The sequence below is a fragment of the Vespa mandarinia genome, chromosome 8 (assembly GCF_050613455.1).
Source record: "Vespa mandarinia isolate Hongniang chromosome 8, ASM5061345v1, whole genome shotgun sequence".
In the NCBI taxonomy this organism is placed as follows: domain Eukaryota; kingdom Metazoa; phylum Arthropoda; class Insecta; order Hymenoptera; family Vespidae; genus Vespa; species Vespa mandarinia.
Window position 1 is genome coordinate 3,252,501 of NC_140817.1, and position 12,500 is coordinate 3,265,000.

The 12,500-nt window shown below is 34.3% G+C and overlaps 1 long non-coding RNA gene across 1 annotated transcript in view; it reads right to left on the minus strand.

Annotated features, from left to right (window-relative positions):
* Nucleotides 1-1,583: 1,583 nt before the first annotated feature.
* Nucleotides 1,584-12,500, minus strand: part of LOC118449760 (uncharacterized) — a 66,016-nt gene continuing 55,099 nt past the window's right edge. The window contains exon 3 of the long non-coding RNA XR_004840481.2: nucleotides 1,584-1,878. This is a non-coding gene — a long non-coding RNA (uncharacterized LOC118449760). The remainder of the gene's footprint in view (nucleotides 1,879-12,500) is intronic.

The window sequence follows — 12,500 nt, forward strand, 5'->3', positions numbered from 1 at the left end:
CTTATTAAATCTCACTTTTTATAGTTATTATTATTATTCATTTTAGAAGAATAAAAAGAAGAAGAAGAAGAAGAAGAAGAAGAAGAAGAAGGAATTAGTAATTATTTTTTTCCTATCCTTTCTCTTTTCGCGAATTCTTACATACATACATACATACATACATACATACATACATACATACATACACACATACATACATACATACATACATACATACATACATACATACATACATACATACATACACACATACATACATACATACATACATACATACATACATACACACATACATACATACATACATACATACATACACACATACACACACACATACATACATACATACATACATACATACATACATACATACATACATACATTCCACAAGTACATACTACGTACGTACATTGTTTTTTATTTTTCATTTTTTTTACTTTTTTTTTTTTTTTTTTTACTTTTTTTCTCCTTTTTTTTTTCCTTGCAACCTGCGATAACCCTATCAAATCTTAAACTTCGAACAAATATATGAATAAACTTCGGTGAATATCTTCTTGCTCAGGTTTAAATACATACATACATATGTGGTGGTACATATCTCCCGTTATGTTATTGCATAACTTCCCCTGTGTATTTGTGGGACCGGCCGTGGAAAAAGAAAAGGAAAAGGTAGGTAGGTAGGTAGGTATGTAGGTAGGTAGGTAGGTGGGTAGGTACATAGATAGGTAGGTAGGTAGGTAGGTAGGTAGGTAGGTAGGTAGGTAGGTAGGTAGGAAGTAAGGAAGGAAGGAAGGAAGGAAAGAAGAAAAGAAAAAATGAGAAAAAGAAAGTAAGAAAGAAAGAAAGAAAGAAAGAAAGAAAAGAGCCGCGAATGGATCGAGGGACAAGCAAGAAAAACAAAGTTTGAGCAGGAAGTGGCTCGCCTAAAAAGAAAAGCCTATCTCTCTTTCCCTCTCTCTCTCTCTCTTTCTCTCTCTTTCTGTCTTTCTCTTTTTCTCTCTTAGTAGCTCGTCCACGGCGAACAAGCAGAGTGGAGTAGTAGGCCAAGTGGAAGGAACTTCCTTCGAGAGTTGCTCCTCTTCCGAGGACAGACAGAGAAAAGGAGATGGGAACGAGATGAGAGAGAGAGAGAGAGAGAGGGAGAGAGGCAGAAAGGGAGAAAGAGAGAGAGAGCTAAGGTACCTTTTATTTCGTTCGAGGGAGTAACTGTCAGGCGGTATTTCGCGGACGCAAAATAAAATATAAAGGGTGTTTGGTGAGTCGGTTGGGTTGGTGTATCGCGTACAAGAGGAACCTTATTATTCTTCTCCTTTTCTCTCCTTTGGATCTTTGCGTCTTCTTCTTCTTCTTTTTCTTCTTCTTTATTTTCTTTTTCTTCTCTTTCTTCTCTTTCTTCTTCTCCTTCCTCCTCCTCTTTTTCTTCCTTTTTATTTATTTATCTATTTATTTAGTTATTTTCTCTTCTCCTCTTTTTCTTCTCCCCCTCTTGTTTTCCCTCCCTCCCTCCCTCTATCTCTCTCTCTATCTCTCTCTCTCTCTCTCTCTCTCTCTCTCTCTCTCTCTCTCTCCCTTATTCCCTCTCCCTTTCTCTCGCTTCTTCTCTATCTTCTCCTTCCCCTTTTCCTTCTTCTTTTCTTTTTTTTGTTACTTCTTCCTTTTTCTTTTTCTTCATCATCATCATCATCTTCTTCTTCTTCTTCTTCTTCTTCTTCTCGTTTTCCACGATATCTGCCAGACCCCGTCAGACCTCTCTCTCCTTCTTACTCCATTAAGGGCTCTCGCAGACGTTTCTGCCAGACACGGAGGACGCGTTCTCAACTTCCTTCCTTCCTTCCTTCCTTCCTTCCTTCCTTCCTTCCTTCCTTGCCGATTTCGTGTCTTCCGGAAATCAAAGAAAAAAAAAAAAGGCCACTCTTCTCTCATTGTGCCAACTACTGTTTCCTCTCTTTTCTCTTACACACATATATATATATATATATATATATATATACGCATGCACACACACATACGCACACATGCATAAACATACACGCGCAAACACATTCTATCGTTTAACTATAACTTCTATTATTCAATATTTTTAAAAAACGTCCGTCTTTTTTCTTCCTCTTTTCCTCCGTCTTTTTTTTCTTTCTTTTTTTCTTTTTTCCTTTTCTTTCCTAATTCACGCAATTTTTACGCGAAAGAACGAATGACCAATCTCAAACGTCCCAACTCTACTCTCGTCTTTATCTTCTTCGTCTTTTTTTTTTCTTTCTCTTTCATTTCTTTTTTGTCCTCCCCCCTGCTACCTTTACTATTTCACTTCACCGTTATCATTTGCTACTTTTCCTTCTTTGAAGTTTTTTTGAATTTCTTTTCCTTTCTCTTCTTCTTTATTTAAGAATAATTTTCTAGGATTATCGAGTTATTGTTTTTAATCGACATAATATTTATCCGTATACATGTACGCATTAATATGTAAAATATGTATGTAAGTTTTCGAAAAGTTAAGAATGCGAATAATTATTGGAAGTTAAGGAGCAACGACGACGACGACGACGATGACGACGACGACGACGACGACGACGACGACGACGACGACAACAAAGAAGACGAAGACGAAAACGATGACGAAAACGACGACGACTATGAAACTAACGACTATGGGATAGGGGGAAGGGAAAGGGAGGTGGGGGTGGTTGTTATGTGGAGGGGGACTACGACACGATGAGGTGACTTTAATCGAATTAGTTATGGAGAAACGCTGATCGTATCGCTTCGCCGAGCTTGCGAATGGCACATAATTCGATCACGATCTTATAAAATTATACACACATAGTCGTTATATAGAGAGTGTGTATGTGTCGTTTCGTCGTTCCTTTGGCTTTGATCGTGTATGCCTAAAGGTGTATATATATATATATATATATATATATATATATATATATATATATATATATATATATATCTCAGAGTGGAATATGAATTTGCATGGACCCGACCGATGCGATGATTATTCCGTGCGATCGATCGTCCATCTTTTTTTACATTCCTGAATCGATCGAAAATATATCGATTATTTCTTCTATCAAAGGAGAAAATTATCGAAGCGTTTCCATTTACTTATTCATACATATTTTGAAAGAGGATAGAGAAGAGAAGTGTGAAGATGAATATCTTTTGATATTTGAAGAAGAAAAAAGAAAAAAAAAAAAAGAAATAGAAAAATAAAAAAGAAAAAAAAAGAAATAAAAACGAAAGTTTCTTTATTGTGGGCTTATTCGTTCGTTCGTTCGTTCGTTCGTTCGTTCGTTCGTTCGTTAGTTCGTTCGTTCGTTCGGAGAGAAAGGAATTTCATTTGGCGCGAATTATTCGTGAAGACTAAGTCCGTAGAGGATAAGAGAGGAGAGAACAACGATGAACGAAGCCCTCCGAACGACTCAAGCGCGGACTCGAACCATTCGTAAAAGCCGTCGCGACGGTCGTCGTGCCAAGTTCGCGAACCTTGAACCCTTCCTTCGGTCTCGTTATTTCGCCCCTGGACCTTTCTACCATACATACGTCTCGAATCTTTTGACCAGAAATATATATATATATATATATATATATATATATATGTATTTAAGTATGTATGTATGTATGTATGTATGTACTATAAATATATTTTTTTTTTATTTCCGTCTTTGTTTGCATGATATCAATCTACGTCGTATGATAGTAAAACTGAAACGACCTCTACTGAAAAACTCTCGTGAAATTTATTATATTTACTTTATCTCTTGTTGAATTTCGATCTCTTCGCAGCATCATATACGTTAAATTATCGATATGAGTTTTACGTTGACCTAACGCAACAGTTATTTTATGTCTTTCGTTTCATTCAGAGATTTTCTTTTCGTTTTATCTCTCTCTCTCTCTCTCTCTGTCTCTCTCTCTCTTTTTCTTTTATTTTTCCCCTCGTTCGTACCTTTCTCTCTTTTTCTCTCTCTATCTATCTCTCTTCGAAATTAAAAGAATGCAAATTCTGGGAGAATATCGTTGTAATTCATTCGTGAAGGAAAGAAAAAGAAACAACAAAAAAAAAAAAAAAAAAACTTTAAAACAAAAATGAAAGAAAAAGAAAAAGGAATGAGTCGAGAGACCATTGAACATGGACGAGAGGAGCAAACTTATTCGAGGATGTATCTCATGGAGACGTCACCATAGGAGGAGTAGATCTCAAGAGAAAGAGAGAGATTGAGAAACGCTGTCGTGGAACGAGACGAGCCGGCTCAAGGCCGCACGACGGTCCCACTCCCCCGCCAGTCGAGTCAAGGGCGTTAGCCCCCACTACAGGGCCCTACTCGGCCCGGTCCGACTCGACTCGACTCGGAGCCACCACAGCCAGCCAGCCAGCCAGCCAGCTTCTCTCTTCTCTTCTTTTATCTTCTTTTATCTTCTTTGCACTCTGCTATGTATGCGTGTATATATATATATATATATATATATATATATGTTCTATGTATGTGCTATGTTAGGTACTCTAAACGTATACATGGAGATATATATATATATCTTATCGTCCATCTATCCATCTTTTGCTTCCACCTATGATCTTTTTCATCTTCTTCTTTTCAATATTTTTCTTGATTTACTTTTTCTCCTTTTTCTTTCTCTCTCTTTTTTCTTTTTTTTCTCTCTTTTTTTTTTTTTTTTTTTTTTTTTTTTTATTAATTTCTTTCCACTTTTCTTCCTCCTTTTGTTCTTTTCTCCATTATACCATTCTCATCTCAGATCACTCTCTCCTTTCGATACTTCGATCTTTGCCTCCTTTTTTTTTCTTTTCTTTTCTTTTCTTTCCTTTTTTTTCTTTTTCTTTTTTTTTTTCAATAATACAATTCAATCGAACACGTTTTATAAGTTCCATACGATACGTATATAAGAACGAGTTAAAGATTTATCTCAGGTGAGGAATTACTGAGGATTTTTTATGTTGACGATATTGATCTTTAAACACGATTAGAATTAATTTATATATACATACATATGTATATGTACATATATATATACATATATCATGAGTAATTGATATATTGCGTCGTATTTAGTAATGAAAATTCGATCTCTCATTGTCGATATAATTGTTGATCGTATAATATATGTTTGCTATTTTTTTTTTTTTTTTTTTTTTTTCCTTTTTTTTTTGAATGTACGACGATCGAAAGAAAAGAGAGTAGATGATCTGGCTTTAAGTTATAATAGCGGATAGAAGATGTTAGTAGTGGACGATACTTTTAGTGTGTCGGTGTGCGCGTTGCCGATATCGCAGCGTGTTACTTCTCCTTGGTTGGATCCTCTTCTTTTCTCCGGACAACATTCTTCGTCTCCGGCGCGAGTCCCAACGGGTTTTCGGGCATGCGCGATGATCCATCATCCTTCGCGCCATACCGATGCCTCTCCGCTCGTTCTTCTTATCCTTCGGCTTACGTTTCGCGGCTGGACGTGCAACTATTCCTTGGCAAAGCTTAACGTTCTCGTCCCGTCCAAGAGATATCTCTCTCTCTCTCTCTCTCTTTCGTTCTTTCTTTCTTTCTCTCACTCGTCATATTCCCCCACCTTCTTTTCATTCTTTCTTTCTTTCTTTCTTCTACGACTCGATCGTCGGAAAAGAGCGACGATCCATCGTCCGCTACTCGCCAAATCAATGACAACGATTAAGCACCGTACACACTGTTCTTATATATATATATATATATATATATATATATATATATATATATAATTATTTGTTTTTTAAAAATCGTGCAAAAAAATGTATCTCACTTTTTTCTTTTTTTTTTCTTTGTTTGTTTTCTTCTTTTTTTTTTTTTTTTTTTTTGTTTTCTTTTTGAAAATATTTCAGTCAAAATATTGTATCTATCAAATTATTACATATCCGATTATCAAATGTCGTTCTTAAAATTTCGTAAAATTATTTTTCCTCCTTTTTTTCCCTTTCTTCATCCTCTAATTTAAGATCGTTCGTTCGTCCGTCTATTCGAATATTATTTTCCCTTTTTTTTTCTTTTTTTTTTCTTTTTTTTCTTTCTTTTTTTTTTTCTTTTTTTCTTCTTCTTCTTTTTCTTTTGATAGACGAACGCGATCGTATTCTACTTGCTCGAGAAAGCAAATACTATGTAATATTTGGTCATTTTATCGTGCCGTATGTTCTCGTTTCTCTTCTTTATTTTCTTCTTCTTCTTCATTATCATCATCATCATCATCATCATTATCATTATCATCATCATCATCATCATCATCATCATCCTTTTCTTTTTCTTCTTCTTCTTCTTCTTCTTCTTCTTGCATCACCGACGATGGACTATCGAGCTTCGTGGCGCGTCGTTCGACTCCATTCAAGGACACAATATTCAGAAACCGAAAGTGCGATCACGCGAAAATCTAACGCGTCTCACCGAACCGGTCTAACCGGATTCGTTGTGCGGCTGGTTAAGGTGGTACGCGACGATTGGCGAGCCGCGTAAACTCGTTCCTCGTCATTTTTGGCAATAACTACATTAAACGCGCTTCTTCGTCGAGTCTCCTATAACCACGAAACCGAACCCTAGTGGTAGAGTAGTCTTGCATCAAGTCTTACAGTAGAAAGACTCTTGTAAGAAGAGAAAGAGATAGATAAATGGATGAATAGATAGATGGATAGATAGATAGATAGATAGATAGGGATAGATAGAGATAGATAAATATAGATAGAGATAGAGAGGGAGAAAAGAAAGTAAGATATCGTTCTAATCCTTTGTACTTATCTCGCCATCTTGGTACAATAATTCTTGAATGCACTTTTTTTTTATTTCGAAATGTCATTATATGATCGAACGATTTTTGGAAACGAAGAACGTAATAATCATGATTACAAATAATCACGATTATAAAAGTCAAGTTTCATATAAATTTATCTAATTTTTCTTTACTTTCGTTCATCTTTCTTCTTGTTTATTTTTCTTTTTTTTTTTCTTTTTCTTTTCCTTTAAATATCAATTCATCGTAAAGGAAAAACGAAGAAGATTTTGTTCGTCGAAAGAAAGAAAATAAAAAAAAAAAAAAAAAAAAAAAATACCACAAAAAACAAAAGATTGATTTAATTTATGATTTAATTTGTTGCATTCCTTTTTGTTTACTGTTATTATTATTAATTTTTTATTTATCTATTTATTTATTTATTTTCAAACGTAGATATAATAGATATAATATTCAATTATATTAAATATTATATCGAAATACCAATGGGTACCAAAATGGCGATAATATTTTCATTTTAGTCACGTTTACATCTTGACAAATGTTCCTCCCTAAGAGTCTTTTTCCACTTCTGTAACTGTAAAGTGTCTCGAGTTCCGACGGATGCTTATTTCGAGGCTCTTATCTCCTTTTCCTTTTTCTTCGTTTCTTATCTCTTCTTCTGTTAGCTAGTGCGCACAAGCAAGCAAGCAAGCAAGCAAGCAAGACAAGCAAGAAGACAAGCAAGCACATATAAGCAAGTAAGGGGTCACGCATCTTTCTATTGGATTTATCGGGGCGGTAAACTTCGAACTAGCGATTTATTTCTATTATTCCGTCTACGAACGAAGAAATGCTTCCTTTTCTTTTTTTTTTTTTTTCTTTTATTTCTTTTCGCGTTTCGTTTTGTTTCCTTCGATCGAACGTTAAATGATACACACCTAATTGCCGTGAAATTTATTCTCCATTATGATCTCTAACCGGACCCCCTTGTTCTTATCCACGTCTTAGCAAAACCACGCTCGAACGAAAATCAATCAAGTTTTTTCTTTTCTTTTTTTGTTTTTTTCTTTTTTTTTTTTTTAGTTCTTTTCTTCAGCAAATTTTTTTTCTCCCCTTCGACTAACGCATCAGACGATATAGACATGTCGATCCATTTCTACCGATATCTCGATCAATATCCCGATCATAATCCTGACGCCATTTCCATACGCGCGATTTCTTTCTCAATCAATTTTTTTCTTTTCATTCTCTTTTTCTCTACTCATCATCCAAAGTTTATTCCTTTCTTTTATTTTATTTTTTTTCTTTTTTTCTTTCGTCATGTTATTCTTTCCTGCAATTTTTTTCTTTTCTTCTTCTTCCTTTTTTTTTTGTTTTTTTTTTCGTCTTCTTTTCTTTCTTTTTTATTCCAAGATTAAATCTTCCAAGTTGAAAACTCGCGGATAGATTTTTATTTATATTTATATCGACGAACGGATGATACGAACAATTCAAATCCAAAGTAAAAGTTTTAACAGAAAATAGAGGGAAAAGAGAAAGAAGAAAAAACAAAATTATATATATATATATATATATATATATATATATATATATATACGTAGGTTAAATGCAAGATCTCGTCTAATCGTTTCAAAATGTATATAGATCGGTTTTCATCGGCAGTCATCGTCCTCGTTTATCTCCCCCGCTTATTTCCCCGTCACTTTCCCGCCTCTCTTCTCGCCGTCCAACCTTTAACCCTTCTCTACCAAACTAATTCTCTTTCGACGAGACACAAGGCAGACTGTTCGAAGTAGAATGCTTGTAGAGAGACGAGATACATACATAAATCGTCTCCTCGAAAAGTTTAAGATGTTCCGTTCTATCGTACGATCGTATAAATTCTCTTGAAGATGGAGAACCACTGATTCTGGCGCGCTCGCGCGCTTTAGACGAAAGCAAATTGACCGTACGACGAATCGCGAACCTTCGTGAAGATTTTAATGTGTATACGGTGTTGTTACCTCTCTCTCTCTCTCTCTCTTTCTTTCTCTCTCTCTCTACGTGTCCGAGTATGGTATCGAGGCACATATACATATACAGGACAGGCTTATATACTCATAAAATGTGTGGCGTGCAAAGAGCCGCGCAAATAATCTGAATCAAGGCTAAATCGTCTCTCTCTCTCTCTCTCTCTCTCTTTCTCTCTTTCTTTTAGCATCGGGCTCTTTCGGTTTTACTACGGACTCGAACGAACATCACCGAATCGTTTTCTTTTCGATGACAACGAATGTCTCGTCGACCTAACCGAATAATTTATTACGACGCATTTTAATATCACTTTTTGTTGTTTCGAGTAGGATTGAAAAAAAAAAGAAAAGAAAAAAGAAAAAAAGAAAAAAAAGCAAGAAAGAAAAAGAAACAAGAAAGAAAGACAAAGAAAAAGAAGAAAAAAAAGGAAGGATTCGTCGATATTAACAGTCGCCATCTTGATAGATGCGTTACGATTTAAAATCAATGAATAAGAGCGCACCGGTCGTATGTATCGTCGTCATTGAATTTTCGACGAGTTTTATCATTGATCTTTGTTCCATTGTTGTATCGCACCCATACACCATGCACCGTGATGATCTGATGAAGAAGTAGTATTTCTTGATTTTGGTCGCCATATCTTGATGGATGTATTTTCGGCGGTACGATTTAAAATTAAGAACCAGGATGTAAGTAATCGCTCTCGTTGAATTTATGACGTATCGACTGATATCGAATATTATTCCATTTCTTTTTTTTTTGTTTCTTTTTTCTTTTCTGTTTTTTGTTTTGTTCGAAACAGAATGATTCGAAAGAGAAGAAAAAAAGGTAGGAGAATTCGTCGATACTATGGTCGCCATTTTGGTATATAAAAATTTTCGATTTGATTTTAGAATTAAGAAGCACATTGTATAGTCGCTATTTCGATACAGGCTTTATGTCGAATCGATTTGAAATTAATAAATTATTCAGTCGTCGTAGTTATAGACAAAATATCGCGGCTTGACTTTAAATTAAGAAGATGTTGTGTAGTACGGTCGCCATTTCTTTAAACGAATTTCGCAATTCTCGATATATGATTAAATAAATTTTCTACGACATTTTACTTTCTTACATGTAATATTTCATTTTTATATAATATAATATAATCCTTCTTCCTAAATGTCAATGTCTGTGTTTATACGTGTGTGTGTTTGTGTGTGTTATGTTTGCTTAGGAAAAAAATCGGCAAATTAAAAAATCAACGAAAATCATAAATTAAATATTAAAACCGTATTATCCACCGAGAACGATGTGAATTATTAAATTTCTTTATTTTCTTCTTTTTTTTTTCCAGGTTGAAGCGTATTGTGCAAAGAAAAGTAAAAAAGAAAGAAAAAAAAAAAGAAAAAAGAAAAATAAAAGGGGAAAAGAAAAAAGGAAAGGTAAAAAAACAAAAAGGAAAAAAAAAAGAAAAAGAAGAAGAAGAAAAAAGAAAAGAACAAAAAGGATATTATCCTTTTCTATGGATCTTTTGTTAAGTACACGACTTAGTATTGTCGCGTCTCGTGGTTTTTTAATCTTCGGCGGGAACTTCTCTCGGCGGAGAACGTATGCATATCCCCGTCGTGATGGTCGAAGAAAAAAAAAAACTGAAGAAGAATATAACTAAAGAAAAGAATGAAAGGAGATAAAAAAAACGGGGACGAGGAAAAAAAAAAATATATATATATACATATATACATATATATATATATAAATACATATATATATGTATATATATAGGTCCTGTTTGCTGCCTAGGCGAAGACGTCAAGCCTCTGGTTTTATTGTAAGTTTTATTGTATAAAAAAGTGAAAATGAAAAACAGAACACGCTCGGGGAAATAGAGAAACGGGCCCATTTCTTGGTGAACGTCAACGCGTGCTGATTAATATAATATACACGTCTATATAATATATTATTAAAAAAAAAAAAAAAAAATAAAAAAAAAAAGAGAGAAATAGAAATAGCAGGAGGGAAGGAGAAAGGACAAAAAAAAAGTGAGAGAAGAAGAGAGAGAGAGAGACAAAGAGTTGATGGATATGGGTTGAGAATGTGATTGTGGGTGGGGGTGAGTGGGGGTGGGTGGGGAGGAGGATAAGGAGAAAGGAAGAAAAGAAGGTAAAGAAGTAAAACGATCGTATACGGTAATCGAGTAGACTCGAAAAAGACTGGAAGAGAGTGTACGAAGGGATGAGAAGGGGAGGGTGGGTTGGTTGAAAGAGGAGAAGAGAAAATAAAGGGTGGACACGGAAGAACGAGTGGAAGAGAGGCTTATTGGTATTGGTATATAGAGAGTGATTAAAGGGAAAACGGCAAAAGAGGCATATAACGATAAGTATAAAAAATCCTGGTTGACATCTTTGGGTGCTGCTTGTTCGACCATAGAATTTTGGGCCCGTACCTTTCACCGAGACACTCGTCAGTCACAAAATATGTATGAGACGAATTGAATTTTTTTTTTCTTCTTTTTCGCTCTCTCTCTCTCTCACTCTCTCTCTCTCTCTCTCTCTTTCTCTTTTCCCACTCCCTAAAATATTACTAATAGGAACCTGGTTCCGCCACAACTTTGCATCTAATCGGATAGCAGCGAAAACCGTTGCCGAGTCTCGGCCGACGAGATCACATTGATTCAGAAAAAAAAAATATATATATATAATAATAATAATAATAATAATAATAATAATAATAATAATAATGATAATAATTAATTAGTTGGTTAATTAACTAATTAATTATACAATTAATTAATTATTTCAAACGAGCTCTGTAGCGCATGATATATATGTATATATATATATATATTTTTTTTTTCTTCCTTTTTACATTTTTTGTTTCCTTTTGTTTTGTTTTTGTTCTTTCATTTCTAAAGCTCGGGACAGAGAATTTTTCTTTCCTTTTCATTCCTTTCCTTTTCTTTTCCGTTCTTTTGTGTGTGTGTGTGTGTGTGTGTGTGTATGTTCGTGCGCGTGCGCGCGCGCGCGCGTGTTGTGTATGTGTTGTGTGTATTTTTTTCTCCCTTTTTCTACTTCTTCTTCTTCTTCGTTTTCTTCTCTTTGCACGGAGGAAAAAAGGAATAGAGATTAAAATCCGATGTCGAGAGAGTCTGCTGGACTCGGTGTTTCGCTGCTTTCGCTTGTAAACTTGTAAATAATGATATATATGCATCGTCAGTGCTTGGCACGAAGACGATCTATCTATCTATATATATCTCTCTCTCTCTTTCTCTCTTTCTCTCTTTCTCTCTCTCTCTCTGTATCCTTTTTTTTTTCTTTTTTTACAATTACAACCGTGCAACTTATAACTCTGTGTATGGTATATTTTTGTGTGTAATATATCCGTATATATGTATATACAGATTGTGTATATTATATATATATATATATATATATATGCTTGTGTGTTTGTTTATTTATGTGTGTACATATATATACATATATATATATATATGTATACATATATAAATTTATATAAATAAAAGGCGGGCTACGCGTGCGTTGAAAACGATAATTTCTTTCTTTTCTCCTTCCTTTTTTCTTTCTTCTTTTTTTTTTCTTTTTTTTTTTCTCTCCTTTGTTTACTATCATTTATTTTCATATAACATAATTACTTAACATTATCACATTTTTATTAATTTTTATTACTTATAACACAATTTTGAATATAAATAGATATTTAAAATAAAAAAAAAAAAAAAAAAAAAAAAAAAAAATTCTTTTTTCGACTCTCTC